The sequence below is a fragment of the Nuphar pumila genome, chromosome 4, assembly GCF_984573655.1.
Source record: "Nuphar pumila chromosome 4, dmNupPumi1.hap1.1, whole genome shotgun sequence".
Lineage (NCBI taxonomy): Eukaryota > Viridiplantae > Streptophyta > Magnoliopsida > Nymphaeales > Nymphaeaceae > Nuphar > Nuphar pumila.
In genome coordinates this window covers 99,407,386-99,433,741 of record NC_143252.1, presented here as the reverse complement: position 1 = coordinate 99,433,741, position 26,356 = coordinate 99,407,386, and positions in this window count along the sequence as shown.

Here is a 26,356-nt window from a genome sequence, read left to right as displayed (position 1 = left end):
CGCTCCAATCTGTGCTATCCTGCACAATTAAAATGAACACGAGCAGTACCAGAGATATAAATAGAAACCTATATTAACTAGCTAAATGTTAAAGAACACCGAAGAATATTATCAAAAGACTTCCATGACAATTGAAACTACCTTAACTAACACAAGTAACTAACACTCCACTTTATGAAATCTAATTATTTCAATTAATGAACAGTAAAGACAATTAACACTTTATTAACAAGCTATGCACTTACAATATTGAAAAATACAACACTAAAACTTTTGAAAGCAGTAAAATCAAGAATTTTAATCATCAAGGAATGACTTAATGAAAAACAAGCTGAAAACTTACACAGACATAGCAAAAGAAACAAATTTGTAAAAGATATTGACTAAAGCAAAACAAGAGAAATCCTTGGAAAAAACAAACAAACAGCAAATCGACCTATGTCAACTAAAAATTAGAGAAAATAAAATGTAAAACAGAAACAGGATGTTGCAAAACATAAAATATGAATATGAATTTACTAAAAACAAAACAGGATTTTATCAAAATAAAAAGAAAAGGAATTTAAAAGAAAAACTGAACTGAATGAAAAAGAAAGAAAAAAAAACAGAAATGATCTAATTGAGAACAGAACAACAAAACAGAAATTCAAAGAAATTCAAGTAGATATTCAATATCTTTCAGAACGAAAATTCACAATACATGTAATCGAATTCTTAAAAAAAATTCAGTCATTTACTTCAGAAATCCAGTATTCATTTGCTGGATTCTAGTTGCTTATGCATCAGATGTAATGAAGCAACTTAATTTTCTTTTCTTCAGATGAATATCAAATTTCTTTTTGATGGACTGTAGCAGAATATTTCAGAATAAGCAAGAGCTTCCAGCAAGAAAAATAAGTCCAGCCATTTCACCATGAAATTTTTTTACAGAAGATCATGATGCTTCAATTTGTACACAACATTCCAGCAGCTAGTTGCTGGATCAAAGCTTCCTCAATCCTTGTCAGATATGAATTGAAACATTCTTCAGTTTGTTAATCAAAGGATAATGCACCAGAGATCTTTGATGGCTGCCGGAAAATTCAAAACACAAATTTCACCGGATAACACTGGAATCGATCTTAGAACAGAATTTTTTTTCTTTTTTTCAATATGCTGAATTTAATCCACTGGATTTATATCAAAATTTTCGATCAGATCAGAAACTTATTCATCAAAACAATATTCCGGCAGAATATTTGTCAATCGCCGGATTCTTCACAGAATTTTCTTCTTTTTATGTTTTCTTTTTATATTTTTTTTTCATTTTCCAAATTGAGATTCAGCAGATTATCTTTCAGAAAAAAATTTAAACGAAGAAGAAGAAAAACTAATTGGAAGAAGAAGAAGAAGAAGAAGAAGAAGAAGAAGAAGAAGAAGAAGAAGAAGAAGAAGAAGAACTTACCGGGAAAGGAAGAGGTGGCTTCCACTTCAGGCGCCGCCATCGAGTGAAGATTTCCTTGCCACCGGATGAAGAATCTTTGCTGCTGCTGCCGGAGGAAAAAGAAGAAGAAGAAGAAGAAGAAGAAGAAGAAGAAGAAGAAGAAAAAGAAGAAGAAGAAGAAGAAGCGTGAGATCCGGCAACTGGGAAACGGAAGGAAGAGGGGAAAAGCAGAGGGGGAAAAGAAAATTTTGGCGCAAAAACATGGAGCCCTTCCGATCTGCTTTACGCCCCTTTTTAAAAGGGTTGAAACCGGTTTGAAACAACCATTTTTTTTATTTCAAAACTTCCAAACCGGTTCCAGCCGGTTTGGTTTTTTTCACTTTCTTCTTTTTAGAAATACAAACCGGTTTCACCCGGTTTGTATTATTATTTAGATTTTTTTTTCTTTATTTATTATTTTTATTTTTATTCTTTTCAAAAGTAAAGAAAACTGTGAAAATTTTCAAAGACAAAACTATTTATAAAAAAACTTCAAAAACTAATCTAATATAAATTTTTTTTTCTTCTTTTCTAAAAAAAACACAACACTTAAAATGAATAAAACTATTTTTCTCTAATTTTTTTTTCTTCTTTTTAATAAAAACTAAAACCAACTAAAAAACTAAAATGGGCATAAGAATGTAAAATAAAACTATTTTTTATTCATTTTCTAATTTTAAATCATTTTAGCACTTTTACTCAAAAACTAACATAATATTGGGTTTTTGAAACATTATTTTATAAAATCATGCATATTTAATTGTTAATAAACCCTGAATTATATGCATGATCAAATACCCCCATGCTTATGTTTTGCTAGTCCTCGAGCAAACTAGAAAAATGCAAGAAATCAAACTATCACCTAACTCACTTTCGTAGGAATCACGGTTGCATTTAGCTCATGCAACAAGCCCTTTCAACCCTTGGGTTACCCCAGTGGACGAGTAAGGTCTCGTGAGGGTTTGCAGTGATGCTACCCACAAACATCTCTGTCATGTATGCATAATATTACACATCCTCATAAGCAGTAGGTAATTAAAGACTTTGTTTTCACAAATATTTCCTATTATTTCACAATCGAAATATAATTAGTCTTTTATATACCACCACAGAAAAAGAATTTCTTTCACTTTTTTAAATATCACAATTATTTATGTTTTATTCTTAGAAAATCCAATAAAAAATATTATTATTTACTTATCCTCACTCATATGTTTTCTGCACAGGTTTTCTCAATTACACTTCTAAGCATTGAACTTTTCTTTCTTTTTAAGCTCTTTTCTCTTTTTTTTTTTCTTTTCACGCTTTTTCTTTTTGCGCACTTATTTTTTCTCATATAGCTTGCATGTGGTCTGCTTTTATGCCTTGTGCAATGTCAATATCTTCTATACTTTTTCAATAAAGATATCAACTAAGACATAAAAGTGACTTCCTTCATTCACCTTTATAACATGAGAGTCAAACATTTCAACTTGTATCTGTTCTCAGTTACTTAGGATCACAAAGTTTTCCACTCTCCTTTTCGAAATGGAATTAAAAGTTTCAACTTACATCTAATTTCCATCTACTAAGGATTGTGGAATTATCCAAACAACCTAACACATGCTATATTTTTTTCTTTTGAGCTCATTTTTATGCTTTTGTTCATTTGCTTAGTTTTTCAAAAATAGAACTGTGTATATTCATATTTATGATTCAAAATAAACTCTAACATGTATCTATCATCATTTCCTCGAAATCCACATAAACAACCATAATTTTTAGATCTATGTCAGAAAAAATTTTCGTGGGGCTTAAAAATCCTCTAAAAACATCAGATTTGAAATAACATTCATATAAGTTCAAACTCTTTCTTTAAAAATCTACTTTTTATGAGAGATGTGTAAACATGTGCAAGAACGTAGACAAAAATATTCTGGTGAGCTACTACACCCTCCCCCATGCTTGAATTACACTGTCCCAGTGGCATTCCCCCATGCTTATGTGAAACTAAGTGAATGCACATGAGATAAAATCAATGAGGGAAAGAAAGTAAACTCAATGAAATCGAAAATGTGAAAATATGTCTACCCTGATCATGGTTTATGAATTATGTACATGAACTATATGAAAGTACTCTTAAAAAATTTGTTTTTCTATGAATATTTACAAAATTTTAAAATATATACAAACATGTGTGAGTCCTAAACTTCTAAAAGATCAACATCCTCAATGTCTTGTCCTGTCACAGTATCTGAGATATAAGGCTTCAGCCGTTGCCCATTTACTTTAAAAATAGCACCCGTACGAGGGTCAAAAAGATCTATTGCTCCATATGGAAACACCCTATGCACAACAAATGGACCATTCCATCTTGACTTCAACTTACCTGGAAAAAGATGAAGACGTGAATGATAAAGCCATACCTTTTGCCCAGGCTCGAACTGTTTCTTAACAATATATCGATCATGAAAATGCTTAGTTCGAGCTTTGTAAATCTTTGCACTCTCATAGGCTTCATTACGCAATTCCTCTAGCTCACTTAACTGTAATTTTCTCTCGACTCCAGCTTGGGTCATGTTGAAATTGAATTTTTTTATAGCCCAATATGCTCTATGTTCTAACTCAACAGGAAGATGGCAAGGTTTCTCGAAAACTAATCAAAATGGTGACATACCAATCAGGGTCTTGAAAGCAGTCCTATAAGCCCACAAGGCATCATCAAGGCGCTGAGACCAATCCTTGCGGTCTGGTCTGACTGTCTTTTCAAGAATCCTCTTTATCTCCCTGTTAGATACCTCAACTTGGCCACTGGTTTGTGGGCGGTAAGGTGTAGCAATCCGATGATGCACAGAATATTTCCTAAGTAAGGAAGCTACCTGCACATTACGAAAGTGCGTACCACCATCACTGATGATTGCTCTAGGAACTCCGAACCGACTAAAAATGTTGTGCTTAATAAATCGAAGCACCTCTTTATGATCATTGGTCCGGGTGGCCACAGCCTCGACCCATTTTGAAACATAATCAACCGCTACTAAAATATATGTAAATCCAAATGATGGCGGAAAAGGACCCATGAAATCAATGCCCCAAACATCAAAAATTTCCACAATCAGAATAGGTAAAAGAGGCATCATGTCGCGCTTGGTAATGCGACCTGTTTGCTGACATTGCAAACACTTCCTACAGAATTCGTGAGCATCTCTATGAAGTGTGGGCCACCAAAATCCAGACTGAAGGACTTTTGCAGCAGTCTTCCGACTAGAAAAATGACCACCACAAGCTAAAGAATGACAAAATGACAAAATGGAATGATACTCTTCTTCGGGCACACATCTCCGAATCATCTGGTCCGGGCAGGATCTAAATAATTCTGGTTCCTCCCAAAAATAATGTTTCACCTGCGCAAAAAATCTATCTTTTTCATTCCGGTTCCAGTGCGCAGGATACTCTCTAGTAACCAGAAAATTTACGATATCCGCGAACCAAGGTAAACGCTTGACATGAAATAACTGCTCATCCGGAAAAGAATCAACAATCTGTCCTTGATCAATAGATGAATCTATAGTCAGTCTAGACAGATGATCTGCTACAAGATTCTTACATCCACTCTTATCTCGAATCTCAATATCAAATTCTTGTAACAGAAGAATCCAACGAATGAGATGCGGTTTAGCATCCTTTTTACTCATCAAATATCTCAATGCAGCATGATCTGAGTAAATGATAACTTCGGAGCCTAACAAATATGATCGAAACTTCTCAAGTGCAAATACAACGGCTAGTAACTCCTTCTCAGTGGTAGTATAATGCATTTGTGTGTCAGAAAGAGTCCTACTAGCATAATGAATAACATGAGATCGTTTCTCAATCTTCTGTCCTAAAATTGCTCCAACCGCATAATCTGAAGCGTCACACATAATCTCAAAAGGCACTGACCACTCAGGAGATCTGAGAATAGGAGCAATGGTCAGTGCTCCCTTTAGGGCTAAGAATGCCTTCAGACAGGCATCATCAAACACAAACGACTGGTCTTTCGACAACAGGTTACACAACGGTCTAGAAATCTGACTAAAATCCTTAATGAACCGTCTATAGAAACCTGCATGCCCTAAAAATGAACGCACTTGCCTCACAGAGGTCGGTGGAGCTAATTTGACAATGGTCTCCACTTTGGCCTTATCGACCTCTATACCTTTCTCAGACACAATATGTCCAAGAACAATCCCCTGCTGTACCATGAAATGACTCTTTTCCCAACTCAACACTAGATTTGTCTCCCTACAGCGCTGAAGTACACGAGATAATTTTTGGAGACAATCATCAAAAGAAGAGCCATAAACCGAGAAATCGTCCATGAAAATCTCAAGGACATCATCCATCATGTCAGAGAAAATCGCCATCATATATCTCTGAAATGTAGCCGGGGCATTACAAAGCCCAAACGGCATCCTCCTATACGCAAATGTACCATAGGGACAGGTAAATGTCGTCTTATCCTGATCCTCGGGATGAACGGCCACCTGGTTATATCCGGAATATCCATCTAAAAAGCAATAATATTGCTGGCCTGCAAGTCTTTCTAAAATTTGGTCGATGAACGGTAACGGGAAATGATCTTTCCTAGTTGCACTGTTCAACTTCCTATAGTCAATACATACTCGCCATCCCGTAGTAATCCTCATGGGAATGCTCTCTCCTTTCTCATTCTTCTCCACAGTGAGCCCAGACTTTTTGGGAACAACCTGGGTAGGACTCACCCACTGACTATCGGAGATGGGATAAATAATCCCAGCATCTAACAATTTAACTACTTCCTTCTTCACCACTTCTTTCATGTGAGGATTTAATCTCCTTTGTGATTCTCTTGAGGGTTTAGCTCCCTCATCCATAATGATCCGATGCATACAAAAGGAGGGGTCAATCCCCTTTAAATCCGCCACAGACCATCCAATAGCTTCCTTGTGCTCATGCAAAACCTGTAACAACTGATGCTCCTGTGAATCTGTCAGGTTTGCAGAAATAATAACTGGGAGAGTCTGCTCTTTTCCTAAAAAGACATACTTGAGTGAAGCTGGTAAATGCTTCAACTCCAACTCTGGGGGACTTTCTATCGATGGCTTTGCGGGCTTCTCAGCTAACTCTGGAAGTGGTTCGGAATGCCAAATCCCACTGACATTATCTGCCTCACTATCTATCATATCAAGGCGATCCTCTTTGAATGATTCATCAATCTCCTCTTGAGGTGGATCACTCAACAACCAATCATGTTCAGCTTCTATAATATCTTGAATGATATCAACCTCAAAAGAAGCTTCTTCAGTATCAGACTCCATCGATGCACAAAAAATGTTCATCCTCATTTTCCTATTTCCAAATGAAACATCCATTTCACCAGTGCGGCAATTAATGCACGCATTGGCGGTAGCTAGGAAAGGGCGACCAAGAATAATAGGAGTCTGTCTGATGCTATCAACTCCCTCCATATCTAATATCACGAAGTCGACAGGGAAATAACAATCCTCCACCTTGACTAACACATCTTCAAGTATCCCTCTTGGGACCTTAATCGATCTATCCGCTAATTGAAGCGTCATAGGTGTGGATTTCATCTCTTTCAATCCAAATTTGTCATAGAAGAAACCCGGCAAAATGTTAACACTTGCCCCAAGGTCAAGCAAAGCACGCTCAACAGTAATGTTTCCTATGACACATGAGATGATAGGGGTCCCTGGGTCCTTAAGTTTGGGTGGAGTCTGGTGTTGCAATACTGCACTTATCTGCTCCGTCAAGTATATTTTCTTCTGCGCATGGGACCTCAACTTCCTTTTCTGCGTACAAAGCTCTTTGAGGAACTTTGCATATGCAGGGACTTGCTGGATGGCATCTAGTAAGGGAAGGTTTATATGGACGTGCTTGAATATCTCAAGCATCTCTTGCATGTTTACTCCCGACTTACCTAATGCTCTCGGTTTCTCTAACGCCTCAGGAAAGGGGGCTTTAGGAATATGGGTTGTGGAAGGCTCAAATGGAAGAACCATCTCGCTTTCCTGAGGTAAAACATTAGGGACATGCTGCTTCTTACTTATCTTCTCTCTTTCTTCTGCAGCCTCCCTCGAATGGTACTGCTTCCCACTTTTAAGGGTTACTACTGCCTGAGCTTGCTCTTGATGTGTATCTGTCATATGCAAACTCTGCAGAGGTTCTTTACCCCTAGGGTTAACTATAGGCTGACTAGGCAATGCTCCCTCAGTTCTCCTGCTAAGTGCTTCAACGAGCTGCCCCATTTGAGTTTCTAATTTTGAAATTGACTGGGTATGTGAGCCCAAATTCGCCTTAATATCTGAAAATGCTTAGCATTTTGTCCTCGAAGGACTGACTATGTGAAGGCTCCTGAAAATGGATTTGATTATACGCAGGTTGGGCTGAAGGATCATTGGATCTGTGAAATCCAGGTGTATAACCACCTTGCCTGGATTGATTCTGGGAAAGATTAGGAGCTTGGGCTTGTGAGTTACGCCGTGAGAAATTTGGATGGTTTCGCCAGCCCGGGTTGTAAGTATTGGCAAATGGATTGGGTGCGGGCCTAGCGAAGTTTTGAGCTATCTGAGCTTGCTCTTGGACAAACTCAGGATACTGTGGTGCAGCTGGACACTGAAGAACATGGTGTGCAGGACTCGCACACAACGCACACACCTGCATGGCAGGAGAGGGACCCAACAATAATTGATCTAATTTCTGGGACAGTTGGTCTACCTTGTTGCTCAACTCAAGGTTCATCCCTATTTCGAAAATACCTGCCTTCTTAGCACTATCCTGTACAGGTGCAACTCTATCAGACCATGAAGCTGTTGCATGGTGCATCGAATTCTCGCTTAATGTCTCAAAGAGCAACCACGCTTCATCCTCACTCTTGAGCATGAAAGTGCCCCCACATGCGGCATCAACCATTTGACGATTCTTCTCAGTAAGACCGTCATAGAAATATTGCACCAGTTGCCATCGAGGCACCTGGTGGTGGGGACACTTGTGGAGAAGATCCTTCATCCTCTCCCAAGTCTCATGGAACAGTTCCCCCTCTATTTGCGAAAAAGTGGTGATGGCCTTTCGATACTGATTCGTCTTACCGATTGTGAAATATTTTTTTAAAAATTCTCTTTGCATATGTTCCCACGTGGTAATTCGAACTATATCTAACGCCTTCAGCCAGTGTTTGGCTTTATCCTATAGAGAGAAGGGAAACAAGGTCAACCTCATAGCATCATCTCCAAAGTTGTTGATTCACTGTCGAACAAATTTCTAAGAATTCGTCGAGATGACGATATGGGTCTTCATTGCTAAGGCCATAAAATGAGGGTAGCATTTGGATTACACTGGCCTTAATCTCAAACTGATTTGCTCCTACATCAGGTCTTGTGATGTAGGAGGCGGGAGTATAGGTGTTGGGCATGAAGTACTCCCTAAGGGGACGAGTGATCTGCTGATTCTCAGCCATGGTTGCAGATCTTTGGGCTCTCCTAATAAGGGACTCGGGGTCCTCAATCGGCTCTACCAGCTCAGGATCAAGTGAGCATCGCCCTTGCATACACCTCTTACTAGACCGGTGTCGCTCCCGTCCTAACTTTGGGTTTTCTACCTAACTAACGCACTAAGCGGCCAAACCACGCAAACCACAAAGCGAGTAAACTAAAAACAACAACAAAAACTAAACAAACACCACGCAGTTACACATAACAGAGATTATGTATGAGAAATATAAAATCTATGTGTACGGTACCAATCGTACACAATCACCTCTAAGGGGATCCTAATAGGTGGGCTGTGCAGAAAAGTAAGCTCGTCTCTAAGATATGCACATACGTGGTTCTAAACCTAAATGCAACACAAACACTAGGCAATAAAGTGAATACTAATATTACGCCGTTCCCCGACAACAGCGCCAAAAATTTGATGTCTTTTTTTAAATCGTTGTAATTTTGAAAAGATTTTTAAATGTAAAACATGTGAAAACCAGACATCAAATAATAAAAACCGGTTCTCACTAGTGGATGAGACCGGGTCGAACTCAGAGAACGGGAATATGTTGTATTCAAGTACACAAATCTAAACTACTCTTTATTGCCGAATTATTTGAAATGTAAAATGTTCAGAAAAGTAAAAACAACTAACTATTACAACAAATGAATACCCTTCGCAGAGGGCGTAAAGTGCAATATTTACAAACCCAATTAAAATTCCTAATTCTAAAAATAAAAGCAAAAAGAAGCTTTATTCTTCGTACTTCATGTCACGTAAGTACTTCCGCTCCAATCTGTGCTATCCTGCACAATTAAAATGAACACGAGCAGTACCAGAGATAGAAATAGAAACCTATATTAACTAGCTAAATGTTAAAGAACACCGAAGAATATTATCAAAAGACTTCCATGACAATTGAAACTACCTTAACTAACACAAGTAACTAACACTCCACTTTATGAAATCTAATTATTTCAATTAATGAACAGTAAAGACAATTAACACTTTATTAACAAGCTATGCACTTACAATATTGAAAAATACAACACTAAAACTTTTGAAAGCAGTAAAATCAAGAATTTTAATCATCAAGGAATGACTTAATGAAAAACAAGCTGAAAACTTACACAGATATAGCAAAAGAAACAAATTTGTAAAAGATATTGACTAAAGCAAAACAAGAGAAATCCTTGGAAAAAACAAACAAACAGTAAATCGACCTATGTCAACTAAAAATTAGAGAAAATAAAATGTAAAACAGAAACAGGATGTTGCAAAACATAAAATATGAATATGAATTTACTAAAAACAAAACAGGATTTTATCAAAATAAAAAGAAAAAGAATTTAAAAGAAAAACTGAACTGAATGAAAAAGAAAGAAAGAAAACCAGAAATGATCTAATTGAGAACAGAACAACAAAACAGAAATTCAAAGAAATTCAAGTAGATATTCAATATCTTTCAGAACGAAAATTCACAATACATGTAATCGAATTCTTAAAAAAAATTCAGTCATTTACTTCAGAAATCCAGTATTCATTTGCTGGATTCTAGTTGCTCATGCATCAGATGTAATGAAGCAACTTAATTTTCTTTTCTTCAGATGAATATCAAATTTCTTTTTGATGGACTGTAGCAGAATATTTCAGAATAAGCAAGAGCTTCCAGCAAGAAAAATAAGTCCGGCCATTTCACCATGAAATTTTTTTACAGAAGATCATGATGCTTCAATTTGTACACAACATTCCAGCAGCTAGTTGCTGGATCAAAGCTTCCTCAATCCTTGTCAGATATGAATTGAAACATTCTTCAGTTTGTTAATCAAAGGATAATGCACTAGAGATCTTTGATGGCTGCCGGAAAATTCAAAACACAAATTTCACCGGATAACACTGGAATCGATCTTAGAACAGAATTTTTTTTCTTTTTTTCAATATGCTGAATTTAATCCACTGGATTTATATCAAATATTTTTTTTTCATTTTCCAAATTGAGATTCAGCAGATTATCTTTCAGAAAAAAATTAAAACGAAGAAGAAGAAGAAGAAGAAGAAGAAGAAGAAGAAGAAGAAGAAGAAGAAGAAGAAGAAGAAGAAGAAGAAGAAGGAGGAGGAGGAGGAGAAGGAGGAGGAGGAGGAGGAGGAGGAGGAGGAGGAGGAGGAGGAGGAGGAGGAGGAGGAGGAGGTGGAGGTGGAGGTGGAGGTGGAGGTGGAGGTGGAGGTGGAAGTGGAAGTGGAAGTGGAAGTGGAAGTGGAAGTGGAAGTGGAAGTGGAAGTGGAAGAAGAAGAAGAAGTGGAAGAAGAAGTGGAAGAAGAAGAAGAAGAAGAAGTGGAAGAAGTGGAAGAAGAAGAAGTGGAAGAAGAAGAAGTGGAAGAAGAAGAAGAAGTGGAAGAAGAAGAAGAAGAAGAAGAAGAAGTGGAAGAAGAAGTGGAAGAAGAAGAAGAAGTGGAAGAAGAAGAAGAAGAAGTGGAAGAAGAAGAAGAAGTGGAAGAAGAAGAAGAAGTGGAAGAAGAAGAAGAAGAAGTGGAAGAAGAAGAAGACGAAGAAGAAGAAGAAGTGGAAGAAGAAGAAGAAGTGGAAGAAGAAGAAGAAGAAGAAGAAGAAGAAGAAGAAGAAGAAGAAGAAGAAGTGGAAGAAGAAGAAGAAGAAGTGGAAGAAGAAGTGGAAGAAGAAGAAGAAGAAGTGGAAGAAGAAGAAGAAGTGGAAGAAGAAGAAGAAGTGGAAGAAGAAGAAGAAGAAGAAGAAGAAGAAGAAGAAGAAGAAGAAGAAGAAGAAGAAGAAGAAGTGGCTTCCACTTCAGGCACCGCCATCGAGTGAAGATTTCCTTGCCACCGGATGAAGAATCTTTGTTGCTGCTGCTGGAGGAAAAAGAAGAAGAAGAAGAAGAAGAAACGTGAGATCCAGCAACTGGGAAAGAGAAGGAAGAGGGGAAAAGCAGAGGGGGAAAAGAAAATTTTGGCGCAAAAACATGGAGCCCCTTCCGATCTGCTTTACGCCCCTTTTTAAAAGGGTTCAAACCGGTTTGAAAAAACCATTTTTTTTATTTCAAAACTTCCAAACCGGTTCCAGCCGGTTTGGTTTTTTTCACTTTCTTCTTTTTAGAAATACAAACCGGTTTCACCCGGTTTGTATTATTATTTAGATTTTTGTTTTCTTTATTTATTATTTTTATTTTTATTCTTTTTAAAAGTAAAGAAAACTGTGAAAATTTTCAAAGACAAAACTATTTATAAAAAAACTTCAAAAACTAATCTAATATAAATTTTTTTTCTTCTTTTCTAAAAAAAACACAACACTTAAAATGAATAAAACTATTTTTCTCTAAATTTTTTTTTTATTATTATTTTTTTTTCTTTTTAATAAAAACTAAAACCAACTAAAAAACTAAAATAGGCATAAGAATGTAAAATAAAATTATTTTTTATTCATTTTCTAATTTTAAATCATTTTAGCACTTTTACTCAAAAACTAACATAATATTGGGTTTTTGAAACATTATTTTATAAAATTATGCATATTTAATTGTTAATAAACCCTGAATTATATGCATGATCACTACACAGCCAACGATGGTGAGGAAGGAGACGATGATAGCTACACGGCCAACAATGGCGAGGAAGGAGATGACAACAGCTACACGACCAGCGATGGAGAATCAAGCATATATTGGACTAGGTCTTATACGTGATGGATTTACGAAAAAAACAACTATGGTGATACACCTTATTGGACTTTCACACTGGTGTACAACATGACGTTATGCATTTGGTAAGTTTCCATCTATAAGTGTATCGTATCTTGTACAGTGGCTCAAAATTTACTTGCTTCTGCATTAACCACAAGAGGGATTCATCATAGACGTTTTGGGTGTCAACATTAGCGAGTGGAGGTTTTGCTCAGCACATGATGCGCCTTTACAAAATAATGGTGCCGATTATGGCGTATTTGTAATGAAGTATATTGGAGCAATATACAATGGACGAGAACTTGATTTCAATGATGTATGCTCTACACTTAAACATGTTTTATTATCCTCTATTATTGGGGACTCATTACCTTTTTATTGCAGGATGATATACCTGGGTTCCACACAGAACTATGCAAAAAATTAACGGAGTTTCTAATTGTGGAAGACAAAAAAACTCAGTCGGCAAGAATACCAAGAAGGCAATGAATGACGCGACCCCCCCAAGAGTAATATGATGTACAAAGACTTCTAACCGATTTTGTAGACTGTATATACAAATTTTGTATACAAATTTTGTAAGACTGTGTATACAAATTATGTAAATCTCTCTAGGTTGAAATAAAATTTCAATTTTACTAAATACGCTAAGAAGTTGGACTGTTATTTGTAGCAAAGGCAAATCATTGTCTCCAACGAAATTTGTATATAGTGCGTTGCTCAGTAGGGAACACCTCAACGAAAATCTCATATTGGTTCATAAAATTAGGTTAGCCACTTGGAACATAGGGTCTTTAACTGGTAAGTTGGTAGAGTTAGTAGATGTTATGTGTAGGAGAAAGATTGATATTTTATGTCTACAAGAGACCAAATGGGTAGGTGAGAAAGCAAAAGTGATAGAACCTTGGGGATATAAGATTTGGTATACAGGAATAAATAGGAATAGGAATGGAGTAGGGATAGTTATGAGTCGTGAGTTTATAGATAATGTAGTTGAGGTCCGTAGGAAGGGTGATAGGATTTTACTTATTAAATTAGTATTAGGTATGGATATTATTAATATTATTAGTGTTTATGCACCTCAAGTAGGTTTAGATGATTCCATTAAGCATCAATTTTGGAAAGATTTAGATGGAGTAGTAGAAGGGATATCTTATGGAGAAAAACTTTTCATCGGCGATGACCTTAATGGGCATGTAGGCATTAGTAGGGATGGATTTGAGAGTATCCATGGAGGCTATGGTATAGGAGAAAGAAACAAAAGTGGAGAAAGGATTTTAGATTTTTGTTTGTCCTATGATATGATCTTAGCAAACAGTTGGTTTAGGAAGAGGGAGTCTAACCTAGTAACATTCAAAAGTGGGGTTAATACGAATCAGATAGATTTTTTCCTACTTAGAAAAAGAGATAGGGGTTATTGCATCAATTGTAAGGTTATACTGGGAGAAAGTGTAGCTACACAACATAGAGTCTTAATTTTAGATCTTAGAATTAGACAATACCGCAAAAGGGATATACATAGGATAGATCCTAGAATTAAGTTGTGGGCACTGAAAGGAGCTAAACAAGGAATGTTTGTAGAGCAAGTAGTTAAGGAAGTTGATTGGTGTCTCGAGGAGGATTCAGAATCAATGTGGAATAAGATAGCGGGTGGCATGAGAAAGGTGGCTAAGGAGGTATTGGGTAAGTCTAAAGGCGGTGCACCGCTAGGTAAGGATACATCGTGGTGGAACGAGGATGTCAAATTAGCTATTACGGTTAAAAAGAGTATTATAGAAATCTAAGTTAGAGTCATAATAATGAGAATTTAGAGAAGTATATGATAGCAAAGAAGAAAGCTAAAAATGTAGTTCGAAGCGTGAGGGATAAAGTATATAAGGAGGTTTATGACAAGTTGGATACCAAAGAGGGCGAGAAGGATATTTATAGGCTTGCAAAGATGAGAGATAGGAAATCGAGGGATCTGGGTATGGTTAGATGTATCAAAGATGAAACACAAAGGGTTTTAGTCAAAGATGAGGAGATTAAGGAGAGATAGAAAGATTATTTTGATAAGCTATTTAATGAAAGTCATGCTCAGGATCTTGGAGACTTCTCCATTCCTTTTCATGAGATGAATCGTGACTTCATGCGCAAGATTTAAAAGAAAGAAATTGCAGAGGCTTTGAAGAAAATGAAATCAAGAAGGGCAGTTGGCCCATATAGTATACCTATCGAGGCTTAGAAATGCTTGGGAGAGAAAGGTTTAGAATGGTTGACAAATCTTTTTAACAAGATTTGGCGGACAAATAAGATGCCTAATGAGTGGAAGGAGAGTACTTTGGTGCCTCTATATAAGAGTAAGGGTGATATACAAGATTGCACAAACTATCGTAGTATAAGACTCATGAGTCATACTATGAAACTTTGGGAGAGGGTGATTGAGTATAGGTTGAGGAAGGTTGTCATGATATCGGAGAATCAATTTGGTTTTATGCCTAAAAGATCAACTATGAAAGCTATACATCTTCTTAGACAACTTATTGAGAGATTTAGAGAGAGGAACAAAGATTTGCATATGGTTTTTATTGATTTGGAGAAGGCATACGATAGAGTACCTAGGGATGTTCTCTGGTGGACAATGATGAAGAAAGTTGTTTCTCTCAAGTACATTAGTGTAATTAAAGATATGTACGAAGGAGTTGTAACCAATGTTCGCACTTGTGGAGGGGTGACAACCAATTTTCCTATAACGGTTGGGTTACATCAAGGATCTGCATTAAGCCCTTTCCTATTTGCTATAGTGATGGATAAGCTTACGAGATCAGTTCAAGAAAATGTGTCGTGGTATATGTTGTTTGCTGATGATATTGTTTTGATTGATGAGTCTAGAGTTGGGGTTAATGCTAAGTTAGAATTATGGAGACAGACATTGGAAGCAAGAGCTTTTAAGTTGAGTAAGAGTAAGACATAATATATGGAGTGTCGGTTTAGTAAGCAAAGAAGTAGTGATGGGAGTATAGTGAAGCTTGGTGAGCAAGAAATACCGGTGGATGATTGTTTCAAATATTTGGGATCTATCATTCAAAAGTATGGAGAAATTGATGGAGATGTAAATCATAGGATAAAGGTTGGGTGGATGAAATGGAAAAGTGCAACTGGAGTGTTGTGCGATTGTAGAATGTCATTGCGGTTGAAGGAAAAGTTTTATAGGACGACTATTAAGCCTGCTTTACTATATGGTACGGAATGTTGGGCTGCCAAGAGACATCATTATTCAAAAAATGAGTGTGTAGTTGAGATGCGTATGCTTAGATGGATGTGTGGAAATACAATAAAAGATAAGATTCGGAACGAGGAGATACGTAAGAAGGTAGGCATTGCGCCCATTGAAAATAAGATGAGAGAGAATCGTTTATGGTGGTTTGGACATATTCGGCGAAGGCCTAATGATGCTCCAGTTAGAAGGATAGAGAAATGGGAAAATATATTAGTTAAAAGAGGTCAGGGTAGGCCTAGGAAGACATGGTTGGAGATGATAGGAAATGATATGAATGCTTTGAACCTCACCGAGGACATGGCATTGGATAGAAATGATTGGAGGAGAAGGATTCATGTGGAAGACCCAGAATGATTTTCTTTTTTGGTTCATATCGCCGACCCCAATTGTTTTGGGATGAAGGCGTAGTTGTTGTTATTGTTGCAAATTGTTGTCTTCGACATAGACATAATTTTGTCTTCGCTATCGCGGTTTGCTTGATACTGATTCGCTTGCAACCAGTACCAAATCCGTTTAAATATCCTATTGCGATTTCGTCATTGTGAATGAAATGTCCTATAGTGATTTGCTTTTATAAATTATGTCTATGTGAACGATATGTCCTATAGCGATTTACACAATGACTGATTCATAAAAGGCAAAAAAGAAAAGCAATAAACAAATCAACATGACGTTTTTTAATTTATTTTCTATAGTGATTTGCAAATGAAATGACATTTTTTAATTAATGCGCAATGTAATTTATTTGTTTATATAATTATATACTTTGCGCACAATTTTTGAAAAGGAGCAGTATATGAAACAATGTTTCTTTTATAAATGAATATAATTATATACTTTGCGTGCGATTTTTAAAAAGGAGCAATATGTGAAATGACGTTTTCTTTATAAATAAATACAATTATATACTTTGTGCATGATTTTTGAAAAGGAGCAGTATGTGAAACAATGTTTTTTTTATAAATGAATGACACGTCACACAAGTTCAGAAGGTTGTCGTTTCGCTTTGCTTCATGAGTAAGGAACAGACGAACCAACATTTACTTTATAAATGATGTGTTCATGGGTTGAACATATAACTTGCTTTGTCCCTTTTCATCATCGATATGTTTCTACAGGCAGAGAAGATGGAACCGCACAATTGTAGCATATTTGTCATTGTTATATTCTGCGTAAACTTCAATATACTTCATAGTCGTGGTCCCCTTGTTTGTTTTAGATTAAGCACTTATAAGGCTTCACATGTGTTTATGCATGCGGGCTAGTGCAGAAAGCTTCGAGGAAGAGCATCTAGAGACAGAAGCAGATTTGGATCCCAATCCAAATATCCAGACCCGTTTTAGACATTGCTACCCAAGGCGATCCACACACTTGCAGGACATTCGTGGTCCTAATGGATCTCTCAGTTAGTCGATGCTCATCGTGATCCTTTTATTGCTTTGATTCTATTACGAAATCATATTTTTGGATATTGTTTCATCAATAGTTATTTCATGTAATTTTTTTTATTTTTTTTAGGAGCCGGATTCTACGGATCCGGATAGTTCTGGTACCCTGTAGGATCTTTTTGTCGTACTATAGGGTGTATGGGGTCCAAGAGTAGTTTTTATTTTTTCACAAATTTGCTTCTCTCTTGGTGTTGGTGCAGGATCCAATTCGCAGCCTATTTGGATCCGGATCTTGATCCGTCTTCATGAGGGGGGTCCTAGGTGTCCCCACTTTAGTGTGGTCCATCTTGAACCTCATTTAAATTCATGTTGACCAGCCCAAAGTCAAAAATGGATTGTTGGTGGAGTTATTAGCATTTGACAAAATCTAGGCTTGCACACTCGGTTTTGGTGCAAAGCTTGGGAAGGCCAAGGTCTCTTTATAGTGGCTCTTCCCAAGCAACCTAAGCCCTTAACTAGGGAGGTAGACCAAGGGGTGAGGGGACTTTTTCATTTTTGAAATTGGTAGTGTGGTTGATTCTAGAGTGAGAAAAATCAAGTTTTTGGTGTGGTTGGTGCTTGAGAAAAGCTTTTGAGTGTGGATGTTTAGTGGAAGGTTGCTTGGAGAAGAAGGTGAAACCGTGTATCACCTTGTGAGAGGTTACAATCGTTGTGACTGTACCAAACTTGCTTGTGGTGGTTGGTAATCCATACGTATTGTTCGTGGTTCATCTTGTGGCGTCGGTTGCTTCCCAACGATGCCCATTATGGATTTCAGCCCGAATATCTTCATCGGTTCTTCCTTCTAGTCCCTTGTTACTCTTATTCGCATTTGTGTTGTGATTATTCTTGAATTATCATTGTTAAACTGTTTTGATTCATTAAGGAGTGGTGAATACATATTTACGAGGGTTTGTGTTAAGAATTGACTCATTTGATCTAATTTTATTTGGGGCTATTGTTGGGTGTGTATGAACTCGGATCCCCTTAAAAATACCAAATTCATGTTACGAGATAACAGAGATGTCTTTGATAAAACATCCATGTCGGACTCATTTATGAATAGATTTTCATGTTCTTTAGCTTTCTGGAAAGATGAGACAATTGTCTACAACTTTGTAGTTGAGACCGCTTTGCGATTCATCCGTTTGAACCTATGAAATTGTCTGTCAAGTTGTCAAACTGACAGAAGTCCCTTGTTACATTTCTGCTACAGAACCAAGTTAATAGTGTTCGGTATTTTTTGATTATCTGAAGATTCTCTAAATGAAATTTCGATTTTTTTTATTCTGTGAAAATTTATAATCTAGACATACAACTTTTATGTTTTTGGTTTTGATTGAATCATTGCTTAGTTGCCTAAAAAATATTGATCTTTTTTGCTACTGTCGAATCTTTGAATTTTATTTTCTGAAATAATAACTCATACCATTCCGAAATTCAAAAATTTGTAGAGGACTGTAGAAAATTCCAAAAATTATAATCTTTAGTGTTCTGGAAAGGTTAGGATTTGACCTTCCTTTTGTCAGTTGTAAGTTTTTTCAAACTTCAATATTTGAGAGGTCAAAATTCAGTTTAAACAATCTGTCCCTGAAATACGATAATCTGAGTTGGACTTGTTTAGCAGTCCCGGTGACGAGTTCGTGGAGCAGACGTTCCTGCCCTAAATCTTGTGTGTTTGGATTTGTTGGAAAGCTGTGCAAGTTGCGCACAACTTTTATTTGGACTGCCTCTGTTGAAACAGAGTGTATAGGTCCTGAAAATCTATTTTCTAGAGTTCTATTTAGACTCTACGTAATATTAGCTTCTGCGTGTGTTTGGATCCATTTGGATCTTGGATCATGGATCGGTGTGTACCCAGTCCACCATAACATTGCATCATTTTGGTATCAGAGCGAGGGTTGCCAGATTTCTCAATGCAACATGATTTTTGGTGTTGTGGGGGCTCAATTTTTTTTTTAAATACCATTCACCATGGCTGGTTGAATGGGCGGTCGAGGTCAAAATAATTTTAATAGGAGAAATGATGATCGTGATGACCGATATGAGGTGCGTGATTTGCAAAGACAACTCCCTGAGGCTAATCGCCGAGTTGAAGATTTAACTCGTCAGATGGCCGAAAATGTTAGATTTAATGATTGACGTGATGAGAGGAGTTCGCACAGTTCTCGAGGAAACTGTGAAACTCAATCGTATGATTCTGATGATGACTTTGAGTCACATCGACGAAGTCTAGAGAGAAGAGATAACCTACAGCTGCGGAGATCCCATTGGGATTCGGGCTTACGTTTTGATATCCCAGAATTCAAAGGAACTGGAACTCCCAAAGAATTTTTGGATTGGATTAGCAAAGTTTGTGAAATCCTTGAATTTAAGGAGGTACCCGAAGATCGTCGTGTGGGATTAATATCTCTCAAATTAAAGGGTCGAGCTGCAGCTTGGTGGCGTCAGCTCAAGCAGACACGTAGACATCAGGGTCGAGTCCCGATTGAGCGATGGGAGCACATGGAGCAGAAGCTTCGTGCTCGGTTTTTGCCGTTAAACTATCATCGTGAGCTATATCAGAAATATCAAAGTCTGAAACAAGGAACCAAATCGGTGGATCAATACACTGAAGAATTTCATGATCTCGTGGCACAGAACAACATTAGTGAGAGTGAAGAAGAATTAGTTTCGAAGTATATTGGAGGATTAACTTCCAATTACAAGATATGTTGAACTTCGTAGAGTGTTGGACTGTGTCTGAAGCACATCAAAAGGCACATCAATGGGAGAGGTCCACCCAGAGAAAGACTTTGGCTAGGCCTAGTCCTGTGACTAGACCAGTAGCGCAGACTCCTACGGTCCCCAGTGCGAAAGTTGCCCCACCCCACCGTCACCCCAATGCGTCAAACTCACCTAGGGTTGCGAGCTAGAATGGCCCGATAGGAAACCAGACTAGAACCTCCAGTTCGAGCACTCCCATCAAGTGCTATACTTGTGGGAAACCCGGTCATAAGTCCATTGAATGTCGTGGCAAAGCCCTATTCGTTGAAGGAATTCATGAAGAAGAGGATGTTTAATTCAAGCCTGAGTTCGATCCTATTTATGACCCAGAGATTGAATCCTTTGAAGAATAACCAGAAGAAGATTTTGTGGAAGAGGATATATTTCTACCTGATCGAGGTGAAGCACTCATCACGAGGCAAGTTTGTTTGGCCCCGAGGCAAGAAATGAGTGATCAGTGGCTAAGAACTCACATATTTGAGTCCGTTTGCACCATTAATGAGAAAGTGTGTCGGTTCATCATAGACTCAGGTTGCTGTGAGAATGTCATTTCAGTTGAAGCCATGACTAAGCTAGGTTTGAGTTGTAAGACTCATCCCCGTCCGTATCATATGTCCTGTCTCCAAAAGAGCATTGATGTTCATGTCGACCAACAGTGCTTGGTTAATTTTTTTATTGGAAACACCTATTTCGATCAAGTATGGTGTGATGTGCTTCCCATGGATGCTAGTCATATCATACTCGGAAGACCATGGCAGTATGACCGTTCCGTTATTCATAATGGTCGATCCAACTCATACTCATTCACATTCGAGGGGCGGAAGATCCATTTAAAGCCATCCAAGGTTCTACCACCTTTGACTTCATCTTCGTCATTTGCTTCATCTTCTCGTACTCCAGTTTCTACTCAAATTTCGCACCCCACTTCATCTAAACTTGCTCCTTCAAAAGTTAAACTTTCAAGTGCTTTTATTGTTAGACACGAGCTCCAAGAGGCTCTGAGTCAATCTAGCATGTGTTACTTCTTGTTCTCTGTTGATTATGATTCATCGCGTGGTGAGTCAAAGTCTGACACCATAGATCCTAGAGTCACGCCCCTTTTAAAGGAATTCCGTGAAGTCTTTCTCGATGAATTACCGGATGGATTACCCCCTCTACGGGAAGTCCAACATCATATTGATCTACACCCTAGCGCAGTATTGCCACATGCTTCGCATTATCGCATGAGTCCTAGGGAGTATGAAGAGCTTCGTAGACAGGTTGAAGAATTGCTGACTAAGGGTCACATTCGTGAAAGTCTTAGTCCATGTGTGGTTCCTGGTCTTCTTGTTCCCAAGAAGAATAGAACGTGACAGATGTGCATTGATAGTCGAGCTATCAATAAGATAACCATCAAGTATAGGTTTTTCATTCCGAGATTGGATGATCTATTGGACCAATTGACTGGTTCAAAGATATTTTCTAAGTTAGATCTGCGTAGCGGATATCATCAAATACGAGTTAGGTCTGACGATGAATGGAAAACCGCGTTTAAAACTCATGATGGTCTCTATGATTGGCTCGTAATGCCATTTGGTCTATCCAATGCTCCATCTACCTCCATAAGAATCATGAATCAAAATTTTCGACCTTACATCGGTAAATTCCTGGTCATTTATTTTGATGACATTCTCATATATAGTCGAACCAAACCTGAACATCTAGAACACTTACGTTTAGTGTTCAATATCCTTAGAAAGGAACAATTTTATGCATCTATCGATAAGTGTGTCTTTTGGGCTACTGAAGTTTTATTCCTTGGTTACGTGGTCTCGACGACAAGTATATCTGTTGACCCTTCGAAAGTCGAGTCGATTCGAGATTGGCCTGTGCCAAACTCCATTACTGTCATGCGTAGCTTTCATGGGTTACCTTCCTTTTATAGGAGGTTCATTCCACATTTTAGCAGTATTGCTGCTCCGTTGACCGATTGTATTAAAGGTAAGACCTTTGAATGGAATTCGGAGGCTCAACAATCATTTGAGCGTTTGAAATCCTATATCTGTTCGACATCAGTATTAGTATTGCCTAATTTTAATCTTGTTTTCGAGTTGTCATGTGATGAATCTGGTGTAGGTATAGGTGTTGTGTTGAGTCAAGAAGGTAAACCTGTGGCTTATTTTTGTGAGAAACTGAATGAAGCCAAATTGAAGTATAGTACCTATGATAAGAAATTCTATGCTATCGTCAGAGCATTAATGCACTAGAGGCATTATTTGGTGCATCGAGAATTTATTCTCCATACTGACCACGAGGCTCTCAAATACATCAATGGTCAGCATAAGTTGAATGCCCGTAGATCCAAATGGATAGAATATCTGCAAGAGTTCACATTCGCTCTGAAACATAAGGCACGAAAGGATAATATTGTCGCTGATGCCTTAAGTAGAAAAACCATTCTCCTGTCTACCATAAAATCATCCGTTTGGGGTTTTGAGGAATTCACGTCATTGTATGAGTCAGATAGCTATTTCTCAAAAATTATTAATGAAGTGATAAGTCATCCTCATGACAATTTCTCACTGGTTGATGGATTTTTATTTAAAGGCAATTTACTTTGTATCCCAGATTGTTCGCTGAGGCAACTATTGATTTCTGAGATACATAATGAGGGATATTTTGGTCGAGACAAGACAATGCATTTAGTGTCTTCAACATATTTTTGGCCCCACATGCAAAAAGAAGTGAATAGATTTGTAGAAAAATGTCATGCATGTCACATCGCAAAAGGAAATGTCACAAATGCTGGGTTGTATTTGTCGTTGCCTATTCCTGAAAAACCTTGTCAAGATATAACCATGGATTTTGTTTTAGGATTACCTAAGACCTCTCATGGTCTTGATTCTGTCTTTGTGGTCGTCAATCGATACACAAAAATGGCTTATTTCATTTCGTATAGAAAAACCATGGATGCATCTCATATTGCGGATTTGTTTTTCAAGAAAATCTATAAATTGCATGGCATTCCGAAAACTATCACTTCTAATAGAGATGTTAAATTTATAGGTCATTTTTGGCGTCAATTATGGAAAAAGTTAGGAACCAATCTACAATTTAGCATTGTATCATCCTCAGACTGACGGTCAAACTGAAGTTGTTAATCGGTCCTTAGGAAATTTGTTGCAAGCTTTATTTAATGATAAACCTATGTCATGGACTCAAATAATTACACAAGCTGAATTTGCTTTCAATAAATCTGTGAATTGTTCTACTGGATTTAGCCCTTTTACTATTTTGTATGGTTTTAATCCATGTTCTCTTGTTGACTTAGCTCCAATTCCTATTATTGGTCCTGTTTTAAATTCTGTTCAAGATCGTGTTTCTTTGTTGCAAGATATTCATGAACAGGTACATTTGAATCTTCAAGACAACATTAGTAAGTATAAAGCAAGCTATGATAAGAAGCATCAACAGGTATTGTTTGAACTTGGAGATCTGGTATGAGTTACTCTTACTAAAGAACGTTTACCTCCTGAGTTGCATGGTAGGTTGGCACCTAAGCGCATTGGTCCTTGTGCAGTTACTGACATCATTAATTCTAATGCTTACAGGGTTCAGTTGCCGCCTTAATTCAAAACTTCGAATCTGTTCAACGTCAAACACTTGAAGCGGTACCGTGGTGATGCTGAAGACGAGAAGTTGACTTCGAGGACGAAGCCTTTTCAACCTGGGGGGGATGATGCAGAGCATCTAGAGACAGAAGCAGATTTGGATCTCAATCCAAATATCCAGACCCGTTTCGGACATCGCTACCCAAGACGATCCACATGCTTGCAAGACATCCGTGGTCCTAGTGGATCTCTCAGTTAGTCGATGCTCATCGTGATCCTTTTATTGCTTTGATTCTATTACAGAATCATATTTTTTGATATTGTTTCATCAATAGTTATTTCATGTAATTTTTTTTAGGAGCCGAATTCTACGGATCCGAATAGTTCTGATACCCTATAGGATCTTTTTGTGGTACTAGAGGGTGTATGGGGTCCAAGGGTAGTTTTTATTTTTTCACAAATTCGCTTTTCTCTTGGTGTTGGTGCAAGATCCAATTCACAACCTATTTGAATCCGGATCTTGATTTGTCTTTATGAGGGGGGTCCTAGGTGTCCCCACTTTAGTGTGGTCCATCTTGAACCTCATTTGAATTCATGTTGACCAGCCCAAAGTCAAAAATAGACTATTGGTGGAGTTATTAGCATTTGACAAAATCTAGGCTTGCACACTCATTTTTTGTGCAAAGCTTGAGAAGGCCAAGGTCTCTTTATTGTGGCTCTTTCCAAGCAACCTAAGCCCTTAACTAGGAAGGTAGACCAAGGGATGAGGGGACTTCTTCATTTTCGAAATTGATAGTGTGGCTGGTTCTAGAGTGAGAAAAATCAAGCTTTTGGTGTGGTTGGTGCTTGAGAAAAGCTTTTGAGTGTGGATGTTTAGTGGAAGGTTGCTTGGAGAAGAAGGTGAAACTGTGTATCACCTTGTGAGAGGTTACAATCGTTGTGGTTGTACCAAACTTGTTCGTGGTGGTTGGTAATCCATTCCTACTATTCGTGGTTCATCTTGTGGCATCGGTTGCTTCCCAATGACGACCATTATCGATTTCAGCCCGAATATCTTCATCGGTTCTTCGTTCTAGTCCCTTGTTACTCTTATTCGCATTTGTGTTGTGATTGTTCTTGAATTATCATTGTTAAACTGTTTTGATTCATTAAGGAGTGGTGATTTTTTCCTTCATAATCTACAACGTTGACTCCTGACTTGTTGAAGATTATGTTTATGCTTCGGTGCAACTTCTCATGCTGGTCAAGGGAAGAATAATTTTCACCTCCATTGTTTCATATACTGAGTGAATGGACAATACCGGATGGGGTAGAGGCCCTTCCTCGCATATGTAAATAGGCATTCATGTCAACAAATCCCAATGTCTTATAAATATCTTTAATTTTTCAACCGTCGAAAAGACAAGATTCACCTGCAATAACAAAACAACGACTTAATGACACTCACAACGACATACGTTCTTCAACAATAGCATGATGACATGGAAAGGTGCTCACGATGCCTTAATAGAACTTGTTGGAATGTTTGTGCATCATTATTTTTTTTCATACTGCCTAACGAAAATGAAGAAGAAGAGAAGACTGTAAAAAGAGATGGTCGACAAATGCCCCTATGACGTCTACCAATGATTGCCCCTATGATTTGTGTTTTAATCAAAATCAGATTTGGATTTCAATGAAAAATCAATACCAAATATGAATTTCATTTTTAATCAGGTAAAGATTTGGCTACCGAAACCTACTAATCGGATTCAGATCGAATAACGGGTTACATCCGACCCGTTGACATCTCTGTACAAAAGGCTTTTGTTCAGCATTTGGTCGATTTAGAAAAGAGAGGTGAAACTAAATAGATGTTTAATTAGTTTAATGAATTAATGCATAAGCAAGAAAATTAAAAGATGGGAAAGTTTGATTGTTTACATTTATAAAAAAGATATTCGGTTGTTTGTAGGTTGACACATTTACGGTCTCTTACCTGCCTCCCTTTTCCTTTCAAAGGCCGAGAATGGATCGGATATGGGTCATACTATGCATGATTCGAATCCAAATCTGAATTGCGTGCACTTGATGCAAATTTGAAAAGGATTCAATGGTCTAAGATTGAATCTGGATCAGACCTATATCTGTTGATACTGAACCTGGTAAAAGTGTATCCAAAACATGCTTCTTACATGTAAACAAATGCAGTCAGATCAGATCTTTGATCCAAACCTGAATTACACACAACTTAAAATACATTTTTGGATCCAAATCCTATTAAGAAAATCCAACTCTGATCCAAATCCACATTTTGGATCTTACTTGAAGGATCTGAATCAAGAAATTACACGACTGATTCGGATATCCGATCTTACTTGAAGGATCCAAATCATATTCCATCTCATGTGATTTGAAATATTGTGATATGGAATCGCATGAGAAGTGAGTACAATGCGCCGAAATATGGTTTCTAATCTCACTGCCCCCATTTTCTCACGTTTGCTTGCAAAAGAATAAAGGGATAAATGGGAATCATTCTCTCGCAATTGTGAGAGCATGATTTTCATTTGAGGCCAAGCAAACATGACTTGACATTCTTGTTAGGTTTTTAAGTTTTAACATAATTTAGGACTAGGTTAGTGACGGTCTACCATTCTTAAGGCTTGGTCCCAATGAGCATCAAT